The sequence below is a fragment of the Pteropus medius genome, unplaced genomic scaffold, assembly GCF_902729225.1.
Source record: "Pteropus medius unplaced genomic scaffold, Ma_sr-lr_union100, whole genome shotgun sequence".
Lineage (NCBI taxonomy): Eukaryota > Metazoa > Chordata > Mammalia > Chiroptera > Pteropodidae > Pteropus > Pteropus medius.
In genome coordinates this window covers 567,956-592,152 of record NW_024347731.1, presented here as the reverse complement: position 1 = coordinate 592,152, position 24,197 = coordinate 567,956, and the positions used below count along the sequence as shown (strand labels likewise).

The 24,197-nt window shown below is 33.5% G+C and overlaps 1 long non-coding RNA gene and 1 other non-coding gene across 2 annotated transcripts in view; one reads left to right on the top strand and one right to left on the bottom strand.

Moving 5' to 3' along the window:
• Positions 1-24,197, bottom strand: part of LOC120614278 (uncharacterized) — a 111,671-nt gene that overhangs the window by 22,193 nt on the left and 65,281 nt on the right. The gene's annotated exons all lie outside the window — the stretch shown is intronic.
• Positions 6,217-6,335, top strand: LOC120614297 (5S ribosomal RNA). The gene has a single exon (XR_005655930.1). It is a non-coding gene; the product is annotated as a 5S ribosomal RNA (ribosomal RNA).

Here is a 24,197-nt window from a genome sequence, read left to right as displayed (position 1 = left end):
TCTTAGGCCTTTTAAAACCTTGTCTTAACATTCAACCTGCTGGTCTCAAAGTCAGCAATTCAATTATGTTAACCTGCATGCTCCTCTCAATCCATTCCTCCTAACCTCTGCACATATCCCCCCAGTCATATTATTAGCCTATTTCATAATTTCCTCAACACTGAATTTTTCTTACTGATGGTCATTGTTACTATTAGCTTCTAGAGTTTCCATTATGCTTCAAAAATTACCTTCTTTTTAAACATCCCAAATAAAAGAACAGAACAAAACTACAGAAAAAAAAAATGGAGAAAAGCAATCTGTCAGATGCAGAGTTCAAAGTACTGGTTATAAAGATGTTCAATGAACTCAGGGGAAGAGTAGATGAACTCAGAGAACTTTAACAAAGAGATAAGAAACATAGAAATGGAGATAGAAAACATAAAAAGAACCAGTCAGAAATGAAGAATACAATAACTGAAATGAAGAATACATTTAAGAGAATCAACAGTAGATTAGATGAAACAAAGGATCGAATCAGTGATTTAGAAGATAAGGTAGCAGAAAACACACATCACCACCAAACTAGTACTACAAGAAACGTTAGAGGGACTTCTTTAAGAAGATGAAGAAGAAAGATAAAAAGTATGAATTATAAAATGGCAATAACTTCGTATCTATCAACAAGTACTTTAAATGTAAATATACTAAATTCTCCAATCAAAAGATTGGGTAGCTGAATGGATAAGAAAACAAGACCTTAAAAAAAAAAGAAAAGACCCTTACATATGCTGCCTATAGGAGACACTTCAGATCTAAAGAAACACACAGACTGAAAGTAAGGGGATAAAAGAAAATATTTCATGAAAGTAGAAAAATAACTGGAGTAGTAATACGTATATAAGATAAAATAGACTTTAAAACAAAAGCTATAACAAGAGACAAAAACAGACCCAGTAATCTCACTTCTGGGTGTTTATCAAAAGAAATCCAAAACACTACTTCAAAAGGACACTTAAATCCATATGTTCATCGCAGCATTATTTACAACAGTCAACATACTGTTGTCCATCAATGGATGAATGGATAAAGAAGAGGTAGTACATGTATATAAAAGAATATTACTCAGCCATAAAAAAAGAATAAAATCTTGCCATTTGAAACAACATGGATAAATCTAGAGGATGTTGTGCTAAATGGAGTAAGTCAGACACAGAAAGGCAAATGCCATATGATTTCACTTACATGTGGAAACTAAAGAACAAAATAAACAAACAAAACAGAAACAAACTCATAGATATAGAGAACATTTTGATTGGTGCCAGATTGGAGGGAGGTTGGGGGGGATGAAAAGGGGAAGGAATTAAGGAGTACAAATTGGTAGTTACAAATAGTCATGGAGATGCAAAGTACAGCAAAAGGAATATAATCAACAATATTGTAATAACCATGTATGATATAAGATGGGTACTAGATTTATCGGGGTGATTACTTTGTTATGTTACATAAATGTCTAACCACTATGTTGTACACCTGAAAGTAATACCGTATACCAACTGTAATTTAAATTTTTTCTAATTATTTAAAAAATAAAATAACAGCCTAATACTTATTTTCTTTTTGAAATGTTCTTTTTGCATGAATGGAGCCTTTTTTTAATCTAATGTCAATGTTCACTAGATCCCCTCAATCCAGTTATAGCTTCTCCCCATGTTCTGCCTTAAGATTGAGCTAGCTGGGTCCCTCTGTCTCGCTCTGGATTTATATACTCTATCTCCTCCACTCCCAACCCCAATGCCAAGGTAACCTGGAGCAAAATGTACCAAACATGGTTTCATGGCTCAAGCTAACCTTCCCATCTGTACACCACTCATGTCTGTATCTCCATTATTCTGTGTCTATGAATACAGGGAACTCCTCAAACAAACCAGTGAGGTCAGTTTCAGAGGCATATAGTATTCAGTGTTTGGGCATAAATTTTGTTTAGAAATGTATGGTGTATTTCAAAAAGCCTGGACCTGAAAATAGTAAACAGGATTTGTCTCCAGACTTTCCCCTTGCTTACTGCATGAGCTTCATAAGCTACATTATGTGAGCCTCTATTATTTCATCTTTAAAATGTGATAATCTACACAGATTATGAAGATTATACAAAATAAAATAAATAACTATGTATGATGCCAGGTGGGTACTAGACTTATCAACAAGATCACCTCATAAGCTTATAAATGTCTAACCACTATGCTACACACCTGGAACTAATACAATAGTAAATATCAACTGTAATTGAAAAAAATAAAAATTTTAAAAAATTAAATAAAAATAGGAAATAAAATATTTCACAAAACAAAAAATAATAATTTATTTAAAAGCAATTATCAAAGTGCCCAAGATATAATAAATGCTTCAAGACTTGTTTATATTCATAAACACTAAGTTATAAAAGCTAGAAGATGAATAAGTAGAATATTAAAGTGAAGAAATGTTATTTACTTTTTAGTACAAATTGAATGAAAATAGAGCATTGGTGCTTTTTTTTCTCTTCTAAATTTTGCAATATTCAACAATCCATTGTGATAAGCCATCAAAGAAACAGATTTTCCCACCTCTTTAGCTTTTCATGATATATTTAAGTATTCTCATAAAAGCTTATAAATATTCTTATAAGATTTAAAAGTATTACAACTAAATTTGGCATCGTTTTGGCATTCTGGATAAACTCAGATTCATAAATTCATTTAGGCATATAATCAGAGCAACCTCAAGCCGCTGGACCCACTTTTAAACTGCTGTAAGAGAGTATCTCAGAAAAAAGTTTCTTTGTGGGTCAAAAGAGAATTCTAGAATCCATATACCTAATAAATGACTTCCTTAGAAAGTTGGAATTGAAAAATCAAATTATTTCAGTGTATTTAAATACATTTCATAGTGATCAACAGTGTAAAAAATTTCCATAATCAGGATTTTCCAACCATAATCAGAATCTCTTAATCAAAATGGTAGAGGAAAAAAAAAAAGCCTTCAGTTAATGTGGAACAGTTAATCTGGAACAGTTTGCTGCAGAGTGTGTGTAGCTATAAAATTTCTTGAATTGGCCAATATGGCATGTTGGGAATTAATTCTAGAAAAGTGCTGAAAGCAAATTGAACTTCTAATAGCAATATTTAGCATTGCTTAATCCTCCATGTTGCTGAAATAGTCCTAACAGCTCTCTGTTGTACCCTTGGAGGGTCCCCAGTCTGAAAGACCAGGCTGCGGTAGAGTCTGCTGACCATAACTGGAGTGGTCTTTAGCCAGGGTTCACATCTTCATGGAGCGGCCAGCTCTATCACATCTTCCAAGTCCCCTAGAATAGCTCAGCTTGTCTAGGCTGTATTGAAATAACATTTTTATGGTACTTTTGGGAGAGTTAAAGAATCTAAAAATATCTGAAAAGAAAAGCTATTTTAACTAAATGTCATACAATAGGTTTTTTCCTTCAATAATATTGATTTGACCCAGACCATCAAGACGAGCTTTGGTACAAGATAAAAGAGTGAGTGGCCTGCATAATGTGACCCTCACTTGTGACTAAAATGTCACTTTAAAGACATATTCTTCATTACCTTCATTTACAATGCAAATGTTCCTAAAACAGCTAAGGTAGGGTCACTACACTGCACAGTGAATGAATTCATCAGACTCTTTTCCTCCCACAGTGAAATAGGCAAAGCTGATCATAGAAGTAAAAGGGCATCAAAGGTAACAGTAAAAGGCATGAAAGGTCCTTCCATCATCTTCCCAGTCAGTACTCAGCCAGGACCCTCAGGCTCACCAAACTTTAACATTTTTTCCTGTCTCAGGGTTGTCCCCAGTTCAGCCTTTGTTTGATCACTGATATCAGTCTTTTCTTGAAGTCTGAAATAGGATAACTTTTATCAATACTTAAGTGCCAATAGTTTGCAGAACTTGGTCGTTGTGGATTTTACCTTACTATTTAATAGTTTTTTAAAAAAAATCCTTAGAGGTGATCATTGATAAAGTGGGATAAGACTTAGATTAAAAGCCTTGTCTTGCCTTAGCTGTACCCAAAAGTAGAGTCCGAGTCAAAGATTTTTGTACAATCTGTTTACTTGAGAGTAATCCCAAGGAGCAGGAAAACAGACCAGAGAGACTGAGGAAATGAGTAAAGATCAATAAAAGAATTCATTACCAAGGTCACTGCTGGTATTTGGGAAAACAGAGCTTGTTCCCACCTTGGAACTTCTAAGGAGCTTATAAGATCTCTCTCAGAATTGTCTACCCAAGGATTAACTAGAATTATTTGTCCACTGTCTCTTGCCTCTCAGTGGTTAAGGTTGCCCTTATGAGCATGTCAATGCTCCCACACTTCTGACCAGCAGGTACATACTTGAAGTCTGGAGCAGTCCAGAACAGAAAACAAAAGAACTATATGAGTACTTAAGGCACGATGTTACCAGTGTGAGATAAATTTGGAGTTTGCACAAAACTGTCTGCTATAGTCGCTATGCTTGAAAGCAAGAGTAAAATGAAGATGTGTATCAGAGATCAAAAGTGTCTGATACAGGCACAAATCTGTTCACCATAATGAAAATTGAAATTCTACTATCTCTTAATAAAATTTTATTTTACCAAATAAAATACCAACCTTGATACTGTGATACAATAGCCCATTCTAAGACCTCTAACTAGGGTCTAATCTACAATGAACAAGTTGCCTTAAAAATTAGACAGTCAGAGGATTTGACATCAGCCAGATGGCAGAGTAGGAAACCTCAAACCCTTCTTCCTCTCACCAAAACACTGATTCAACTACAATACACCAACCAATTTCCTTTATGAGAAATTCAGGAAGCAGTGAAGAGGCTCCTACACCCCAAGCTGGCATGAAATCGGCTGCATTGAATGCTGTGGGAAAATTCATGGCACACTTTCGTCATAATCCCTCCTCCTAGCACAGAACCATGTGATTCGGAGCTCCCAGGGTGGAAAAAAAGAAGACTGGACGATGATGCACAAATCACTTTTAATTCTGGTATAGAAGTTAAAAGACAGAAGTATAAAAATAATTATAACTATAAAAATATGTTGGATACATAATATAAAAATATGCAATATGCATGTAATGTGATTCAGTCCTTCCATCCATACTCCTAAGAAATTGGTATGTCAAGCAATGGTCAATCTGATACTCAGTGCCATAGATGGACTGCTTTCCCTTTCCATTATGAAACAGTAACACCCAATTTTTTAAAGGCCACACTTAGAAGCCCTTAAGCAACCTTTCTCTTTCTCATGTGCAAGCTAAAGATGGTATTAGTTAATCCAAATTGATTTTGGCACACTCCCTAACACAAAAAGACCATTGCCATTTTATTTTGCAATTTTATGAATCCTGATGACTTTTCTCTACATTTCAGCATCACCACCAGCATATGAGATAATGATGATTAGCTTAACAGATGCTGGGAATTCTACAGTGGATTCGTCCAATTCCACTAGAATTTTTATTTCCCATCAGTACTGGTTATGGCCATGTGGTAAAATTAAACCACAATATCTGTGTTCTATCACTCAATTTATAAAGAACAGAGATTTCTACTCTGCTCATGCTCATAAAAGTTAAGTATTTGTTTTCATGGAAATCCAGATGAACTCTCATGAGCAATTTACCATCACAGTAAGCTAAAACGGGGTAAAGTCTCTGCATAAAAATAGTGCTCAGAAGAATAATCTTCCTCAAAATGGAACAGACACTCCCTCATCTGTACTCTAATCAGCATATCTGCATTTTTTGTTTCACATCTCTACAGTAGAAATAACTTCATAGAATTTAGGTAACACGTAAAATCTTTTCTAATAGGTGCTCAAGATTCAGTACTAAGAAAAACTCACACTTTATAAATATCCATCCATTTAACTTGCCTATTTTTTTTATTATTTCACATTCTTGGTATCTGTCAATACTGCATCCATATCTCAAACTTACTGTAATTTTTCACATTTATTTACTTAATTATATGTCTCATTTCCATCAGTTGTTCAGTCCTATATTCTACTGCTCACTATTTCTTTAATTAATAAATTTAAGTTTTTAACTAAGAAATAATATTTTAGATAGAGTAGTATTCTAATAACATATACAGACACTTGTTCTATCATAATATCCTACTGGTATTTATATGAATAACACTTTTGAATAGGATCCGTGAAAAAAGAATTAAAATTTCACATTATGTCTACGGCCATGCCACCCTGAACAAGCCCCATCCCGTCTGATCTCGGAAGCTAAGCAGGGTTGGGCCTGGTTAGTACTTGGATGGGAGACCATCCAGGAATACCAGGTGCTGTAGGCATAAAAAAATAAAAATAAAAATAAAAAATCACATTATAATTATAGAAATTTAGTGGAATTCTATTATATTAAGTAAGGATCCCTTTTCTGACTTTATGCATTGAGGACCATTGTTCTTACATGCTTTCTCAATTTTTGAGACAAATTTAAGGATTGCACTAATAGCAGAGTATCAATCAACCAATACCTCTATCAAAAAGTAATGAAAATTAAAATATGTATCCTTAAAAGCCAGATAATATTACATTTTCTAGATATGGAGATATAGAGTGTCCAGAGGCAGTGAAATTATTCCCAATACCATGTTTCCTGGCTTCATCTTCTCAATTCCATTAAAACAAAAACTAGGGTTAGATTATGACCTCTTACTATAAGGAATGTATCAATATAAAACTTACATTAAAATTAACAAAGACAGACTATGCAACAACTAAAGTAGATGAAAGTTCTCATAGGAGAAGTAGATGGTACACATACTGAGGCACAAAACAATCCACTCTTCCAAGTCCCTCAGGGAACACTGAAGTTATCCAGACAGTGCTTGGAAGAAGAGAAGACATATGGTAGAGAGTAAATATCTTCATACAGCAGAACCAGAAAACTCAGGCTAGGCTTTCAAAATAAATATGTGGTGCTTCCAGAGAAGAATTTAAGAAGTTTCACAGAGGTCATGGCAGTGACATAAAGGAAGTAAGGTGAGAGAGAGACTGGTGGACACAGTAATACTATCCCTATCAATTCTAACTGAAAAAAAAAAAAAAGCTGCCCAATTACCCAATCTGAGAGTTGCCACACTTGAGAGACAAGGGGATAGGAAGCAGCAAGACTTTTTTTTTTTTTTTTTTTTTTTTTGCCCCTAGAATAACACCTAAATTCATAGATAAAGTTTCAGACTACATGGGCCTAAGTCATCAGGCCCTTTTGTCCTTGGTCTTAATCTTTGTACTGTCCTTGGTCCTAACAACCCCCACAAGAGATGGCAGTTATTCTGTGGTCCCTCTAGCAGTACTCCAATAAGTCGGAGTGATTTTAGGATGCCTTTCCCTAACTGCATAGCTATAACATCCTAGGCCCAATCTAAACACACAGAATCCTCCCAGCTAAGGATAAACTAATATCATGTCTAAAGTCAGCCCAGTGACCGACAGAAGCTAATGAATTGATCTAATGAAAACCGCATCTGTTATACCCCAGCCCCAAGTTGTTTATACATGCTATAAGTATTACATTGTTGTCCATTGTATGTATAGAATTTTACAACATATAATATCCCATAGAGCACCTTGATACTAACTACTCAATTATTGTCATTCCAGTGTCTGGTTTCCTATACTACCATAGCATTACATGCCCAGCCTCCAACAACTCTGAATGTCTCCCATCTTAAATAACATTCAGGGAGTTTTAGTCATCAAAAGTACTAACCAAAAGACAAACACATTCATAAAGTAATATTACCTCAAAGAACCCAAAAATAGCATTTGTCAAAGCCCAAAAGAAGAGCTAAGAAAATAATATTTACACTTACCTCATTTTCTAGTAATGGATAATATTTATGTTACTAATAACTAAAGCTTGCCAATGACATTTAAAGGATTTTGAGAGTGATGAAGAAGTATCGAACATTATTTTGATTTATAGCCCTGCCTATATTTTCCTATTTCTAAATATGGAAAGTAGAAAGAATAAGGATGGGTACGAAAGGGAAAATGTAGGGGATTTAAGCAATATCAAAATAAACAATATTTTTTAAAGTATGTTTACTTTTGTTTTGAACTGTCTTTTGCTATCTAAGCAGACATGAAATAAAACATAGGACAAAATTATCTAACTGATTTACACCAAATAGATGGAATAATGGAAACTCTGAATCAGAAAACGGCTTTTGTCTGCAAAACACCAGTTAATAAGTGAAAAAGACCCTCGTAAGTGGGATTCTCAGGAAGAACATAAGCTATAAAGAATTTCTAAGATGTGAATTGTCCGATATGATAGCCACCAGCCACAAATGACTAGTGAACACTTGAAATGTGACTAGCTCAACTAAAAAATTAAATTTTTATTTTATTTTAATTAATCTAAATTAAATTTAAAAATTCATGCCCCATTCAATCATCTGGAAACTTTCAAGTATGTTAGAAACAACCTGGGTACATGAATCTACTCTTTCAACTGTTGATTTTGTGAAATATAAATTCATCTTAGTATCTCTAAAGAAAATCTGGCGTTCTGATGTGCTCTGAATGTAAAATACACACTAAAATTTTAAGATAGTGTACAAAAAAGGTAAGATATCTCAGTAACTTTCATGTTAATTGCATGCTAAAATGATAATATATTGGTTTAAAATCATTATTAAAATTGATTTCATTTGTTTCTTTTTATTTTTATATGATTAGAAATTTTTAAATTACATATATGACTCACGTTATATGCCTATTGAATAGTGCAAGTCTGGAGCATAATAACAGTACTGCAGCCAAAGCACTCCCCTTGAGATTTAGCACAGCATCGCACACATAATTGACTCTTGCTAAATACATGTTGTCTACATAAAAATTATCCATGTGTTAGTGCAAATATTTCTTATTATACTTTCCAAAAAAATTAATTTTAAAATGAGTTCATTTTTTAATAGAAAGATTATTTTGGAGACAGGTCAGGCAATGAGAGAAATGAGGACATTTTCTTCTCCTCCTTCAGAGAACCCACAATTAATTGAGAGAGGTCAAATCAAATCATCATGCTTTTTTTAAGTCCCCACAATGCTCCCAAGCGTTTATTAAACTAAACACCCTTCTTCTGCCACCAATCTCATCATGGCTGCATCCAAAAATTATTAAAGTTCCAAGGAACGACCTAATAGTTCTAAGAAGCAATGGGAAAGATAGTAGATAAATGGGGTTAGAAACATAGTTGCTGGCATCACATAAAACTAGTTGAGTCCTGATTTTGTCAGACAATGAAAAGTTATTTAACCTCTAGAATCCTCTTTCCTCATTGATAAATTAGGATTAATAATAGTAACTACCTGTTAGGATTGAATGGGTTTAAAAAATACATTAAATACTTAGTTTAGTGCCTGAAACGGGTAGAAACTCCACGTATGAGGGTCGGATGATGCTGATCATTAATTATCATTATTGTTATTACTACAACTAAACCACCCCATTTCCAGCTATTCTCAGTAAGTTGAACATCTACATCTTCTTAAGTAATCTTAAATTTAGTAGGTCTCAGCATTTCTAGAAATAAAAGTCTCTTAGCTTTAGTTTCTTACTTTTCTTGTGTGAAATTATTGATCAAGCTGCTGGCTCTCAAGGGCCATAGAGAGCTAAAAGTGAATTTCGCAATCGAATGACATTTCACATTTTTCCAGGAAATTTAAGATACCCTCCATATCCTCCACAGCTACTTTTAGATACCCCATATTGACAAAGATTGACTGTAGCTAGATAGAAAAATGCTGTATGCACTTGTTTCAGTTATGATCTGAGAATCTAAGGTCCAAGGGTTACAGTAACTAAGAATGTCACGATTATTTTATATTTTAAAACAACTAGGCAGCCCATAAGCCAAGGCTGCCTTATCAATTAGCCACTGTCGACATAGTACCTAGGACCCACAATACTTTTAGGGTCCCCAAAATACTTTTTAATTCCTTTTGAAATCAGAAAAAAAAAATAAACTTTTAGGTTAAAGGTAATGTTTTACTGTATATTATTAACATATTCTTCTTTAGGACAACAGAGTCATAAAATATAATTTTTAATACCTTATGGATGAAAGGGCACACAAAGGCAAAGGTACTTAGTCATGATACAGCCCTGCCAGGCAAGAGGAGCAAACAAGATGATGTTGCATCACTCAGAAATCACAGACTCGCTGCATAGGCTTTCATGGCCAGGGGAGCAACATGAAATAAGTGTGTTTACATCAGGGGCAGATAGCCATATCACTAATCAGAGAATGCATGCAGAGCTAATATTTCAAAGGAGCATTTTGACAACTCCACATCTAGGTCTATGCCATCCATAAGCCTTCAAATTCACTCACAGGCCACACACATCATCACAGAGAAGTTAGCATCTGACATCTTGGCATCATTTTAGCCTTAGTACTGTCCTATTTTGCCCTGGGCATCTTGACCTCCCCTGACACTTCTAGTTTTGGATTATATAATTAGACTTCCTTTTTATACCCGTGCCTCTGTCTTCAGCTTACTAGATGATGGGCACTACTCTGACTTTTGCTTCTCTGCATTACTAAGATTCTCTCGCCATGCTCACTCAGATGACCCTGGAGCCATTCTGCCCTATCTTGCTCTGTTCCTCAGATCCCTTCACAGAACTTCTATGCCCTCCAAAGCTTCCAAGAAAATAAGAGAAATTTATACCATATGATAGAGCACCTAGGAGCCAGACAGATGTGATTTTGAGTTACTGGTTTTGCTAAACCACCTTCAACTTTAATGTCTTTGATACTCAGTTTGGGGCTGTAAAGTGGAGATAGTGGGCAGCACTCCTAATTGACTTACCCTGTCCTTTGGAAGTGAGAAGCAGGCAGCATTTTTAATGTGGTATTTTTTCACTCCTGTATCATATATAAAGATCTTGAATGAATGCATTCAACATTTATAGATTACCTATCATATGTATATGTTTTTCTAGATACTATAGATACACAGGTAACCAAAACAGAATTCCTGCCCTCGGAGAATTTATACCAATGTATGGAGACAGACAATAAACAAATAAACCAGTAAATAGCGTGTCAGATAATTAAATGTTGATAACTGTTACAGAGAAAGATAAAACAGAGCAAGGGAGACAGTGAGTGAATGGGGTATGTACAATTCTTTTCCGTAAGAGGGTTAAGGAAAGCAACATTTGAACAGATTCCTAAAGAAACTGAGCAAGAAAGCCATATGCTTATCTAAGGAAAGAACCTTTTAGAAAGAGGGAACTATAAGTAGAAAAGCACTAAATAAAGAACATGCTTGGTATGTTTGAGAAACAGCAAAAGCTGAAGGAAAATCTCTTTTAGCCCAAATGCTAGCAGTGAAGCGTACTGTGCTTTCAGCCACCACTGATTCATCCATGAGCAATGATGTTCATTCCCCACTTAGAACGGGAAACAGGAGAGGAACTGGATGCGATGGGAGCAGGATGCAAGCTCCGTAGTCAGGTCTGGTAGTGTATTTTCAATTTCAATTCAACAAACATTTTTTTGAAGTTATGCGAGATCCTATACTACCCTCTAAAAGAGGATAACGTTAGAGAAGGTCACTGATAAGAAAGAGTTCATTTTATCTGAAAAGCTGCACACATTCAGAACTTCCTAAGCACCACTTTACATGTAACTACAAAACCTCTTCAAAGAAAAATAAAATAATTTTTGGACTTACTATCATTTTGGATTATCTATCCCATGCCACTTCTCCCTAATTAGTACAGATAATTGAAAGTTAACTTTATTTTAAAAGCAGAGAAGAGCTAATTGGCCCACCAGCTGGAAAATGGAGTGTTTACAGATTGTAATCTTAATGGTCATATTAAAACTAGAAAGAATCCAAAAGTGTCATTTAACCCACCTATCTGCCTGCAAACAGGACACATCTCCACTCTGCCCAGGCAAACAGGGCTCATGGCTTCAAGTTCATCTCAATCAACATGTTTGGCCAAGTTTTATGTCAAACTATATGTGCCATCTCTTAGCAGGGAGATAATGCTTCATGGTAATTTTATATATTTGAAATTTTTTATCTTTACTAACTTAAAAAACATAATGATATATTCAAATTAAAATAATAATAAACATATACACAGAGTAAAAAAAAACTCCCAAAGAACTCTTCCAATTGATGAAATTTACTATATGTTTTTTTTAAGTAAGTAGAAATTTTTGGAGGCAAGTGGTTGTTATGGTCTTAGGCTTTGTAGAACTAGCCACAAATTTTAATTTTTGAATGGAGAACTATAAGAAGGCAGTAGTAAGTCCCTTTCCTGTTATTAAGGCTAAGCGAAGCAAACATTATTTTAACCTTTCTTGTATTTCTGGCTCACATTTACTCCACCATTTTACTGGACTTTCTCTTGCATTGCCCAATGTTAGGTGTTTGAACTTTTTTTCTCCTACATCTGTTTTTCCTCAAACTCTCTTTTAAGTTTCTGTAGTTGCTGTATAACTTTCATTTTCCTTCTGTGAATTTCCTCTGCTCCATTGCTTTTGTTGATATATATCATTATACTACATCTTTACATTTTTGTTTTTACTCACTTTTAAAAATACTCTATCCCTGTTTTCCTTTTCCTTTTTTTGCTTTCACCGCTTTTTTAAATTCCTACTTTCTCTCCTGCCCCGGTAAATGCACATCCCGTGCCATTTTGAAATATAACCTTAGTCCTACCACTCTTCCATGATGTGACCAAATCTTGGGCTGTTGGGGTCTTAATTATGAAAGCTGACCAGAAGAGACAACATTCAAGTCTTGGATCTCAAGTTACCTACTGAATTACAAAGTTCAGAAATACTGAAATTATACCACTGCACACGTCATCCCACATTTTAACTGCAACATCTAAAGCGAAAATAGGGTTAGCAACAATACCAATAAGAAATGCAGCCCTGCTGACACCTTCATTGGAACCCAGTGAAACCCATTTCAGACTTCTGGATTTTGATGTGATTATTTTCTTACAGCCAAAAATATATTTTAAAATCTTACATTTAAAAATATTTTGAATGTTATCTAGATATGACATTGTCTAAATAGTTTTATCATATAAGGAAATGTTATCAGAAGCATTAAACTTTCTAAATAATTAAAGCATTAAACTTTCTAAATAATTATCATAAGATTTATATGGTATTCTAAAATAGCCCTGGTAGTCTCTTCTCTAATTTTGTCTTATATTCTTTTTTCATGGGACTTTTTTAATCCTAAACAAGATATTTGAGTTTCTGAAATATCGGATAAATTTCTGCACAACAAATAAATTTAAGTTACTAATATTTGAATTATGTGCATAAGTTTTTAAATCTCGTTAGGCAAAGTCTCTGACAAAACTATTGTTTGAATGTTGAAATTCTGGAGAACTTTACAGCTTTTTTTCTACTTTTCTCCTCTAGTCAGAAACATTTATATTTTCTATGTGTGTGATTTTGTCAGTTCATCAGACAAAATTATTTATAATTCCATGATACTATGACTTAAAATGTACATAGACGTTTGATAAGAATGCTGAGGAGTAGGAAAGCATTACAAACATTTCTTATCCATGGACAAGCTTAAAATCAAGCTTAACATTACGACTATCAAAAATTCACTACCAATATTCATCAGGCAGTCATTGGAAAATACTCAGCTTCACTTACACACACCGTCAATATGGGTAACTTCCTTTAGATACCACCCTCCAACTTCCTCTTATTCTCTCACCCTAGGTCTTTCAGGTGCTTATTGTTACTGATAAAATAAGAAGTAAAAAGTCTTAGAAATACCATTTGAAAGGCTAACGATCCTAAGGGGAAAAAATAAAATCTCTAGAGATTTCTAGCATTAAAAAAAACTCTAATTCATCCACAACCCTTTGTCTCTCCTTTCCAAAACATTATCATCTTTAAAGTCTGCAGCCCTACCAGATCCTCGGCCTTAAGCCATAAGGAGAGGCACTGACTGTGGGTACAACTGGGAAAGTCACCATTCTCATATGACCAGTGACTAAGTCTTCATCTTATCAGTTTTTATAAATCGTGTGACACCTTTCTGATTTATCTTGAAAACTGTAAACCTTAGCTGAAGATATACCAGCACTGTACCACCACTTACTAACCTCCTGGATAGATTCTAAACAAAAAAATAAAATAGAGTCCCCTTTAAAAAACATTGGAGTTATTTTTGAACTTCTGGTTCTCCTTTTAAATTTGTTCCATGTATTACAGATTCATGTTGTCTTAGAGTAGTGCATGATTTCCTTTTCTTGAAAAAAGCAAAATATTGTCTCTTGGCAGACCGTTTTTTGTTTTTTATTTTTTGTATAAACTTGCCAGTGAGCTATTTTGCATCTCATTATGCAGTTTAATTTGCCAGTAACTAATTACAGCCATTGCTGAATTAACTCCATTCTTACAGCATCACAATAATGAAACAAGGAGTCTGATGGCATCACTTACATGGAATTCATTATACTAGAAGTAGATAGCACACTGTTACACTCTTCTATTCATATATGTGCATTATTCCTCCAGGCTTTCATGCCTGAAATAGATTTACAGAAATCCCAGCCTCTACTATATGTTAAGCCTATAATTCAAGGACAGCCAGGCCAAGGACATAGTGTTCCATCTTTACAATCAAATACAGATTTCCTATTAAAAGGACAATTCTCTGTTTCAAAAGATTTAATAGTATGGTCCTTTAAAAATAATTCCAGATAACTAAATTTTAGGACTGAAAATGTCCTACTGCAAGAAATATTTTTGCTTTATTGTAATTTGTACAAATTTTCAGACACAATTGGTCTTACTTCTTACTGTTTTCTTTTAAGAGATAGGTCAGACTTAGGAGTTCAACTGAATTTTCTTATATCATTTATTTCAGCTATCTTTGTAACTTATTCAAAATGGCCTCACTCTTACTGACACATTTTCAGTGATTGACTGTGCAGAACATGTTGATATTTTCCTAGTGTTTTCTTACTTTTGCATCAACTTGGTCATCTTTTCTCATTCACTTGCAACCCCGTCCTCTTTTCTTCGAAGTCTCTGTCTACTTAAAAATAAACTTCATTGAGCCTAATGGCTATTACATCAAGAGGGAAAAAAATTCAAACACGACGGTAATTAAGTACATAATCTTTAACTGAAATGAATATTTCCAAAATAACAGTGAACAAATATGGTCCAATAGCCTATAGAGATTCATGTATAACACAATAGCAATATTGCCCCACATCATATTTCTCCATAAATGTTTTCAAACAGCGCTTGAACACCATATTAAAATACAGTTTTCTGTAATATTCAAGTAACTGCATAATGAGTTGAAATCCTTAGCCCCAGCTTCTGGGGATTGAAGTCATCACGTGACTGTGTGTCAAGTTAGTAGCCACTAGATGGCCCTGTTTTGGGTTGCTCTGAAAAGTAGGGGCTATGACAAACTATGCAATGTAATAAATATTTATGTTTCATTCAAGATATTATTTTGGAATTATCGTTCTGAAACAGCTAATGTGTGTAGCGTGTATGTAGAAATAATGCAAAAAAGAAAAAATTCTATGTACATATTAAAGTGCTGTCACCTAAATTCATACATTCTTTATGTCATGTAAGTTTACCATCCTAGTATGTACCACATTTTAAAATTAATGTTAAAGTGTGGCTTGCAAGTTCCCTTCAATGGCTTTGCTGTCTCTGGCATATGCCTCTGTGAAACTCCCTAGGCTTTTTGTTGTACTTTCCACCATGTAACTGTGTGTCTTCCCTACACTTATGGAGTCTGATTCACCAGGCATCATTCTCAGTTCTTTCTACCATACTGTGAACTGTTAAATTCTTCCAGTCGGGCTAGGAAAACAAGATTGTCAGTCAATCTGGTTGTTTCTAATAGCAATTGCTTGTGAAAGGAATTATAGGTGTCTGAGCACTTTAAACAGTTACGTTTAATATAATAAACCTCTTTGAAAACAAATAAATGAACTTTAGTTTCCTCATATCACAAATTAAATGATTTTTTCCCTCACCTTTAATATAATCACAGTGTGCTGAAACCTCACTACAACATGTAGAATGCACAATTTTTCAGAGCCATCCTGCCTCTTTCTGGCATGTAGTAATTAAGCACCTAAAAATATTTGTTGGATGAGTAAAAGAATAGATGATGGAATATTCCTTTGGTGTGCCATTTGCTAAACTACCTGGTCTATTGCAAACAATGATATAGTGAGAACTATAAATCTCTTATTTAGCTTTGTCTCCTAATATTTGTAAAATAAATAATTATTTTTATAATGCATTATGAGAGGATATGAGAGGGGCCTGGTAGGCCAGAACAGTTAGTAAATATTGTCCCATTTCCTGATGCACTTTTATGAAGAAAGGGTGAACCAAAGGAATATCAGTGTCATACAATATATTGTGGACATTTGAGCTTCATGTCCTTATTTAAATAACACAGAAAAAAAAATACTTAAGGATGTAAAATAGAAAGGAAACTGGGAAGATCAAAGCACAGGTTAGAGCAAGTAATTTAAAAATGAGTTATTAGATATTGAGAAATGTGCACTTACTAGTCCTTTAAGTAGGTTATGCCTAGTCCTTACAATAACTTTTAGAGTTTGGAATTCTTTACTTCTATTTAACTAATGAGGAAACCAAAACTCTAAGAATTTAAGTCACTTGTCCAGGGTTTCATACTTAGAGGGAGTAGGTATGGAATCAAGTCAGACCCACCTGAATCTTAAACCCACATTTTCCCACTCTGCCAACAGTTTCTTCAAACTCAATCCACATGGACCTTGAACCCATGAGATATTCACACATCTCAAGTGCAGCAGATGGCACAGTAAGAGATGCAGTGGAGCAAACATTTGGAAAGCATGTATGAGATTCCTGTGAGAGCCAAGCACTGTGCTAGATCCTAAACATACAAGAGTGAAGAGGCAGATGCCAGCCCTGCCTGTCTCTTGAGGAGTCTTGAATACATGATCAGGAGCAGATGAGAGATAAGAAGAAGGACTCCAGATCTGCATCATCTTACACATCATAGACCTTTCCTAGAGATGTCAAAAGCAGCACTGGAAGGTTAAGTTAGACAAGATAATGGAAGTTCACAAACAATGACCAATTTCAAGCAGCAGAAGCAAAGTGACAGAAGAAGTAGCAGAATATAATAATAGTAATGACAATAATCGAAATTTACTGAATGCTTACTAGGTGCCAAGCACTTTTACCCACTTAACATATGTTAACTCATTTAATATAAAAAGGATGAGAGCCGTTTGTAAGCTAAAAGTAAAAAGCCACATTGCATCAAAACTGATTACCCCTTAAATCTCCATGCAATTTTTAACCTTAATAAACTGTAGGCCTTGGTCTCAATCTATTTCAATGTCTACATATCATCTATGCCAAAATCATCATTTTGGCAGACAATTTTCAGTATTGAGATGAATAATAACTTTTTAAAAGATTAGAAAACTCCATTCCACAGCCAGTTTATTTATTATCAGGAGCATATTCTGCAGCCAACTCATGCTGTCAGGCCCTTTGAAAAAAAGTTACCTTTTCCGAGCCTCAACCTATTCTTTTTATAATGGAGGTGCCCTTTGAACAATTATTTCTCCAATCTAAGCCTGTGCCAGGGTAACATGGTCTCTCTACTAGGTAGTAATTTTCATCAGTCTTCACAATATTCAAAATAAAGTATTAACTTTTCTGCATTTATGCCTGGCATCTAAACTATTTGTCTTGCTTTGCAATCAAGAGTATAGAATTCCCATATTTCAGGATCCTTTGGTGGCCCCAGACTCAAACAAACTGCTAATAGAGGACCATATCAGACAACTCATAGAGAAATGGCACAAGATTTGTAAAGACACTTAACAGAAGAAAACATCCAAATGACTTATCAACATATGAAAAGATATTCGACTTCATTAGTCATCAGGGAAATAGAAGTTAAAACCACCATAAGATACTATCTTACACCTACCAAAATGGCTAAAATGAAAGACTGTCAATAACAAGTGTTGAGAATGGAACTCTGATGTACTGTTGGCAGGAATGAAAATTGAAAAACTACTTGGCAGTATCTATTAAAACTAAATGTATATATATGCTATAGCGAAGCAATTTTACACTCAGATATATAACCAACAAAAATGTATACATATATCACAAAAGGGTATCTATAGAAATGTTCAAAGCAGCACTATCTATAATAGCCACCCTCGAAACAACCCATATGTCCATCAACAGCGGAATGTCCAAATAAATTGCTTTATATTCATATAATGGGAAAGTACACAGCAATGAAAATTAATGATCTACAGCTACACTGGAAAACGTGAATAAGTCTCACAAACATAACATTGAGAGAAAAAAGTCAGGTACCAACACAGAAGACTACATAGTGCTTGATTCTTTTTATGTAAAGTTCACACAAGCAAAACTAATATACTCTGTTAAAATTCAGAATAGTGGTTATTTTGGGGAGAAAGACCATGACTACAGAGAGATACTATAGGAGCTTTTCAGGGCTATTTTGATGATTGATCTAGGAAGCTTGTTATATGGGTGTGTCTTTGTGAAAGTTCATTGTTTGTATTTACAATTTGTGCATGTATGGTTTTTGGTTGGTATATAGATTACATTTCATTAAAACTTTTCTAAACAAGAAGAAGGTAAGGAGAGATGTATTCATATGATGAATGAATATGATTAATATTTATGTCTTCAGTGAAATTGCTGCTAATATCAGTGCCTCTAAATAAGTTCCGTGTAGTAAATTCTTCTTAGTATAAGTCATAGAAAAATATTTCTCTCTCCTTAATACCTTTATGCTTCATTTATTAGGAAACTCAGAGCTGACTTGAACACTTCAGTGCAGTAACTGCTTTTTAACCAAAGTTTTCAAGCCTTTCTAACTTTCCAATTCAATATTTATTTAATATTTATTTTATTGTCCTTTAACCCTTTTTTCTAATGATTCCATCATTTTCATGTCAATTCAAGCAGCTGGCATCCTCAAAACCTTTCTGGAATTTATAGAGGGATAAAAACGCATACTCAAAAGTAATGAGGATAAACTAGTAACCAAATATAGCCTCCCAAATTATATGATAAATGAATAGGTAGATATTTTGTTTAACTTTTAGTACACCCTTTATAAATGTCCCTATAATATAATTAATAAATTTTAAGTAAAAATCTACTAATTATATATTCAAGTAAATAATTTTAATGTATTCAATGCAAATATTAAATCTAAGTAGACTACACCAACCATAGTCATTATGCTGGACTATCTCTGATCGAGCCTGTCTCCTATTTGGTAGAGAAGAGAGGAGAGTTCACAACATCCTCATCATGAAAAGTTAGTGTTATAAAACCCACAAAGACATTTTTCAGACAAAAGGAAATTTACTATAACAAATGAACTTGAATGTAGCCCAAAACTCTCAATACATGAAAAATAAAAACAAACATAACAATACAAGTAGTGGCAAACCAATAAAGATGTTATTTGATGAGTTTACTATAACTACAAATAAAGGAAAATGGGAAAGAACTGATGTGGGACAGAGATAAGTATAAACTGAATAGACTTTGTTTTCCTATTGTTTATGAAAAGCAAATAAATGTCAAATTGTGTAACTATAATGAAAATAAGCAAACTTCAAATATTTGAAAAGGGGTTATTTCAAAAAGAAAATCCAAGTTGACTTTCAACTATTAATAACTTGAGCTTCCCAAGGGGTTGTTTGGTTTGTTTGGTTGCTATTGTTATTTTTGTTATTATCGTTTAAAAAGTAGTGTGACAGACTTTCTCCATTAAGCAAAACAATCTTACGTTTTCATTTCCTATTCTCTCCGGTAAATACCCCACCAAATTTCTTTACTGATCTTTTTTTATTCCCTTAACCAGGTAGATTAGGTTTCTTTTTTCTATTTTTTTCTTCTCTTGCTCACTAAATAATATTTCTAAAATAATAATAGGTATATACAGTTAACACATATTGAGTGAAAACTGTAGGTCCAACACTCTTCCAAACATGTTACATATAATAATTTATTTAATCCTCAGAACAACCTGATGGGCTAGGTGCTATCATCACCCCCGCTTTAGAGATAAGGTAACTAAACCACAAAGCATTATATCTCAAGGTTATCTAGCTAATATGTTAACTATCAAATCCAGTAATATGAGGATGCCATGCAGGTTAATTCACCATATGATGAAATGAATCTCTAAAATACAAAGATTCAAATGTTATGTCTATAGGAAAAACAACTTTCCAACAATGTTGAATTATTTAAATCTGTATTATTTTCTTCCAAATTACCACTGTTCACATAATAACAATTTACACTAAAGTTAAGACCCAAAAATGCCCCTAACTACATTGATACATTAAAAAAGATGTGGGCATTTTGTTTTAAAGGCTACCTCAGCTGAAAAGTTTTTCTTAAGTGGAGGTAAATACAGTAAAACTACTATTGTAGAATGTCATGTCCAACGTCAGAAGAGTTGAGAAACTTCCTCAAGGTTCCTCAGGCATTATCTTCAAAAATACAGCTCACTCTGCAAAAGTCTCCCCATCAATGAAATCAGTAGCAGCTTTGTCGTTAATCAAATGAGTAGACAAATAACATAATATAAAAATAAGTAAGTTCCCGCTGTCTAAAAAGGAGTAAAGATGGGCTGGCTGAAGATTACCCTTAGCATACCTCTTCTTCACAATCTGACCAGCTGATCTCTGAAATAAACTTGCTAAAGATGGTCAAGCTAACATTAGCAGAACTTCAGGAAGAGATTAGATAAAGCCTGGTAGGAATGATGATGACTCATCCTGGAAAATACAGAGACCCACAGCAAGAGGTGATTGTGTATGCAGAATACTCACACAAAGACAAATAGTGAAAAAGAAAAAGGAAAACATTGCAAGATTGAGTGATTCATTTTAAAAACAGATTTAGTAGTTTAACTCTTAATTAAAATAATAAAAATACAAGTTTAAAAGAAATAATTTGTAAAACATTTGTCTAAGGAGTAGTATATTATTTGAAAGACTGTGATAACTTACAAATGCACACTGTAAACCTTCAGGTGACTACTAAGTTATTAGAAAAGAGAGGGATAGCTAAATAAGGCAATAAAGGAGATAAAATGGAACACTGAAAATAAACTCAATACATAAAAAAACATAAAAGAGGAAAAGAGAAACAAAAGAACAAACATACAAAACAAAAGAAAAAATTAAAAAATAGTAGATTTAAACACAACAATATAAAAAATTAGATTAAAAGTAAATGGTATGAATATTTGCATTTGATAATAATAACTGTCTATTCAGAGACAACATGATCATGATCATATACATTAAAAATTATATGTAATTCACAAAAGAACTGTTAGGACTAATAAGTGAAGTTACCAAGGTGGCAGGATACAACATATATGTAATTATAATAGCATCTAAAAGCCTGAAATATTTAAGTATAAGCTATAAAACATTGATGAGAGAACTGAAAGAAGACCTAAATAAATGGAGAGATTATACCATGTTCATGAATTGAAATACTAAATAGTATTAAGATGTAAGTTTGCAAATTGATCTGTAAATTGGGCACATTCTCAATCAAAATTCCAGATCAATTGGGTTCTTAAGGTTTGTTGTTGCTGTTGTGTTGGTTTGTTTTAGGGTGGGGTTTTGGGGGAGTTTTTTGGTTATTTGTTTTAATTGTTTTTTCCAATAGTAATTAAAATGTAATTTTAGAATTTATATAGAAATGCAATGTACCTCAATTAGCTAAAATTCTTTAAATAAACAAAAATAAGGATTTATATTACCTGATTTTGAGACCTATTATATAAAGTTACAGCAATCAGAGCAATGTAATATTAGCATAAGGATAGACAAATAGATCATTACGCAGAATAAAGAGTTCAGAAATGACCTACAAACGTGATTGATGGATTTTTAAACAAGATGTCAAAATAACTCAATGGGAGAAAGGTAGTCTTCAACAACTGAAGCTGAAACAATTGGATATCTGTATAAAAAAAAAAAATCTTGACCCTTATCTCATATGCTACACAAAAATTAGGTTTTAAAAAATGGATTGTAGACCTAAGCATAAAAGTCCAAACTGTAAAACTTCTAAAATAATACATAAGAAAAAATATTCTTGAACATTAGGTTAATCAAAGACTTCTTAACCAACACAAAATGTGTACAAACACACATACACACACCACAAACTGTAAATCATTAAGAAAAAAGGCAATAAACTGGACTTTTTCAAGTTTAAAACTAATACTTTTCAAAATATGCCATTAAGAAAATGAAAAGGCAAGCCACAACTGGGAGGAGAGGGGAGATGGGAGGAGGGAAGAGATAGCCAATATTTCTGACAAGGAACATATCAGAACACACACACACACACACACACACACACACACACACTTAAAACTCAATAATAAAAAGACAATCTAGTTTTTTTTTTTAATTTGACCAAAGACTTAAAATCTTCATTAGAGAATATATGCAAACGGCTAATAACCATATGAAAAGATAATTTATTATCATTGGTCATCAAGAAAATGCAAAATTACAATGAACTAATATTGCACATTCATAGAAGATTAAAATTAAAAAGAGTGATAACAAGTGTTGGCAAGGAAGTGGAGCACCTGAAACTCTCATACATTGATGATGAAACGTAGAATAGTGAATTTACTTTGGAGAACATTTCGGCAGCTTCTTATAAGGTTAAACATTAGCCATATGAATGAAACTTGCTACTCCTCAATATTTACCAAGAGAAATTAAAGCATAGGTATACCAAGAAACTTGAACACAAATATTCATAATAGCTCAAATCTGTAAACAATCCAAATGTCCAACAACATGTGAATCGATAATTAAAAGGTGATCTATTCAAATAATGGAATATTATTCAGCCATAAAGGAAACACACTACTGATACACATAACATGTATGAATCTCAAAAACAAAATGCTTAGCAAGAGAAGAGTACATATTGTATAAATCTATTTTAATGAAACTGTAAAAGAAGCAAATCCAATCTCTGGTGTTACAAAGCAGATGAGTAGTTGCCTAGGTCTACTGGAATAGTGACTGACTATAAACAGCATGGGAAAAAATTCTGGAATAATGGAAATATATATTTTGAGTGGAGTGATGGTTACACAGGCATATACATCAGTCAAACCCATCCAAATGTACATGTAAAATTCATTCATTTTATTTCATATATCTCAATAAAGTTGATTTTAAAAGGAAAATATTTATTTTATAAATAAGTGGTAAAATAAAAAGAGCTGAATGATAAAAAGTTTTGAGTATTAACTCAAATATCCCAAATAATGTAACTGAAACCTGCAATCATTTACCATCCATTTATTCATTCATCATTTTTATGTATGTCAATATTTTATTTATATATGTTAATTTGATTAAGCTAGAATTATTTTATCAATCCTTTTGACTCTATGACCCTGAGTTAGAATTGGCAAAAAGAGGAATTTGCATGACACTTGGAAGGCAGAGTGAGGCTGCAGCCTTACTTTCTGACGGTCAGTCACTGTGGTTAGTTGTTGTGATAGGCTCAAAGGTATCCATGGGTTCTAAATTGTCTTTGTCTCTTCCACCCCATATCCAGCTCAGATACACCACCAGATACTTGGTATAGGACCACAGAGGTGTGGATAGCAGCACCATTCCCTCTTCTCCACATACTTTTGCCTTTCCCTTCAATACGACTTATGAATCTGAACATGGATTTCTCAGTTTAACCCTGACTATAAACAGCATGGGAAAAAATTCCTTGACTATAACTTTCCGAGTTCTTCCTACAATTGAGTAAGGTTTCATTCCTACAATAAATCTATTATGATAGGTGGCTCACTTTTTCTATAAAGGGTCAGAGAGCAAATATTTTAGGCCTCACAAGGCAGGAAGCAAAATCAAGTATATTAAATAAGCATTCATATGACAAGAGAGAAACAAATTTTCACAAATTCTTATTGATGAAATTCAAAATAAAATAATCATAATTGAGTACAATTTTTATAATATATATCTATTAATTAAAAGAATAATATTTTGGTGGACAT